Below are 3,374 nucleotides of genomic sequence, written 5' to 3' on the forward strand. Positions count from 1 at the left end.
AAAAGATTGTATTTCGAGATATGTGCAACTATTGTCAGATAAATAAGCATAAATATTAGGACACTACAAGGGAAAACCTTATACATAGAATCTTAGCAGCAGCGTGGTACAGAAACAGGCACTACTGCTAATTATCAGTAGCGCGGGAGCAAAAGAGGCGCTACTACTACCAAGTTAGCAGAAGCGCGGCTCAGTGGAACCACGCTGCTACTAAAATCCACCGACAGTTCCCGCCACCCTAGGTTTAGTAGTAGTGCGCTCGAGATAACCACACTACTGATAAAGTAATAGTAGTAGCGTGCTTTTTTTGGGCGACGCTACCACTAATTTTGAAACTGGCCGCATGCCGGGCCGCGCTTAGCAGTAGCGCGTGTGCCAGAAGCGCGCTGCTGCTATTACTTTAGCAGTAGCGCGGTTTACCACCCGCGCTACTGCTAAGCCGCAACATATACCACCTTTCCCCCTCCCCCTCTCCCCCTCCCCTGTCCTCTCTTCCACACTTTCCCAACCTCCCACCTCCTCTATCCTTCACTTTGCTTCTTCCTCACTACTTCTCCCTCCATTACTCTCCTTCTTCTACCTACCTTTCTCTCTCTTTATTACTCCTAGCTAACTACACCACCTCCATTAATGCATCTCCTTTCTCTTTTTCCTTCCCCTCCACTAGTTGAAGTTGTCTCCTCCCAAATTAGCTAGCTAGGTAGATGTAGCATTTAGTGAAGTGACCTATGTAACCCCTAACTAGATCTAGCTTTGTCAAGAAGAGCTTTGTCCACTTTTGATCTCCCTACTACATCATCATCTCCACCATGTGCTCAATATCGAGATAGGTGATTAAAAATTCATGCTTTTGCAAGAATGGAAATATGTGTATGTGTGTGCGATATGATAATCGGGCGACATGATGAAAATTGTGTGTGTGGCATGAGTTGACGTGAATTGTGTGCTTGTGAGTTGCCTATGTTTTGCCGAAATGTTGATTTATTTCCGTTTCGGCGAATTTCGGGCAAACTCTAGATCTATTTTTAGGGAAGGTCATGCCGAATTTTTGTATGACTTTGTTGCACGCATGCATTTTTATAATCAATTTGTTTATTATTACCGTGCAGGCGTGCATGATGGTGAGTGGAACGATGGTGGACATGTGGTTGTGGTCGATGGTGCAGGACATGAAAGAAAATAACCTGACAGAGGTTTTATGTCCGTGTCGAAGATGCAAAGGAATAGTTTGGCTCGACCCCTATGACGATGGTCATGTCGAAGCGTACCTGCTCATGACTGGTTTCATGCACTACTGCAGGTTGCTGCTAACGCCACACTACGATCAGAGACCCTTTGACGAAACTGTGTGGGATGCCATAATCGCAAACGGTGGTGTAAAAAACCATCAAAAAATGTGCAAAACATTTGCGATGGAGGATGCATCAAACACGGTTCAGATTTTAGTTGCGTGTGCGATGCAGGGCATACGGTTCAGCTCAATTAACTGTTTGTGATGAGGAGGAACAAAAGAAATGGGCAACCATATGAAGGTGTGCGCGATGTATAGCATACGGTTCACTCGGATGAACTGTTTGTGATTAGGCAACACAAAAGAAACGGTCAGCCAGATCAAAGGTGTGTGCGATATACGGCATGCGGTTCACTCGGATGAACTGTTTGCATTGAGACATGAGAGCAGAAATGGTTTAAATGAACAAGATGTGTGTGATACCAGGCAAACATGTCTGTAATCGGAAACATGTGCGAAGACCGATAACAACACAGATGATTACTACTAACAAGCCATGTGTGTTGTGAGAAAAAGATTGCTGGTATACAATTGTGAGTGATTGATGAAAACATCACCGACGGGTTCCATTGTTTAGTCCATGTGCGATGTGATTTTCTTTGTCCGCACAACATCTACGCTCTGTCTACAGAGCATCAACATATATACTTAAAAAGACAGCATTGTATAACCAAATTAAGCATGCAATTACACAAGTAACTACACACATAACATTTCCACACACCAAAGTAAGAAATTACATGCATACTAAAGTAGGAGAAATGAGGATCTAATCATCTACTTATTCTTGCGACGACGCTTGCCATTGCTATGCTTCCGGCTGGATCCCTGGCTGTTTTGGGGAAGGAGGCACTTCCTCATGTCAATGATCCGCCTGTACATGTCGTAGCTCGTGTACGCCTCCTTGGCCGTGTACACAACGTGAGCTTTGTCGAGTTTCTCCATCCAGGCCGAGTGCTAGGCATGCTTGTCCTTGTTGCACGAATCATTCATGTTTCTGTAGTAGGGTTCGATGATGGCATCGGCAAGGTGAACCGTGAGTCCTTCTCATGCTCCTTGTTGCCCTAGATCTTGTATTAGCCCTGGATGTCGACAAGATTCTGGCAGGCGATTCCCAAATTCTCAAGCGCCTTTACATCGTTGGTGATGTCCACCGTAGCGAACATGTAGTGGGGATGTTGACAAACCTGGCGAAACACTCGCAAGGCCTTGTGGCTAGGAAGTAGTGGTAGACGAGGACGTGGTGGCGCATGCACATCTGGGCGACGGCGACCTTGGGACGAGACCCGGCACGAACGCGGGTGTACTCGAGGTCGAACCTGACCACCTTGTACTTCTCCGCGGTAAGCAACAGCTCCATGATGTGGATGGAGTGCTCCACCCAAACCGGGTTGTTGGTGTACACCACCGAGAGGTCCATGAAGCTTATGTGGGTGTCCACCACGGCATGCCTAGTGAATTGCTGCTCATCGTCGGCAGCCGCTCGGAGCGCCATTGGAGCCGCATAGGATACCCTCTAAGAATTTCTTGTGGTGAGTGTGCTTCTTGCAATGGTGGGGCGCGATCGAAAGGTTGACGATACACAAGGGTTAAATGGCCGTTGTAATAAATGGGGGCCGACCGGCCTGTAATCATCACGTCTTGTCACATCGTTCATAGCAAAGGATTCCAGTGCACGCTTGACAATGCCGCACCGCACGCGTGGGCTCGAAGAGGCGCAAATGTATCATCGGTGAGCCTGTTCCCGCGCTACCGCGCTGTTTATCGCGTAAGCTTCCCGCCCGGCTAGTTTAGCCATGCGTCAGCTAGAAGAGGGACAAATCATGGGCATTTATTGGCAAAAAGCTTTGTAAAAACAAAGTGTGTGGAATGACTTCGGTCATAAGTTTACCCGTGGGTGATGAGGTCAAAGTTACACAGAAGGGTGATGATGGACACTTGAGTGCGATAATTAATTCTGCGCTCTACAGTGCACACGGTGGAAGAAACCAACTATGTGCAATAATGTCGAAGATCGTAGTCGAGTTAGATATACAGATCGTGTGCTGTGAGATCGACAAGGTAAATAGATTCGAGAATGGTT

This window comes from Triticum aestivum, chromosome 1A (assembly GCF_018294505.1).
Source record: "Triticum aestivum cultivar Chinese Spring chromosome 1A, IWGSC CS RefSeq v2.1, whole genome shotgun sequence".
In the NCBI taxonomy this organism is placed as follows: domain Eukaryota; kingdom Viridiplantae; phylum Streptophyta; class Magnoliopsida; order Poales; family Poaceae; genus Triticum; species Triticum aestivum.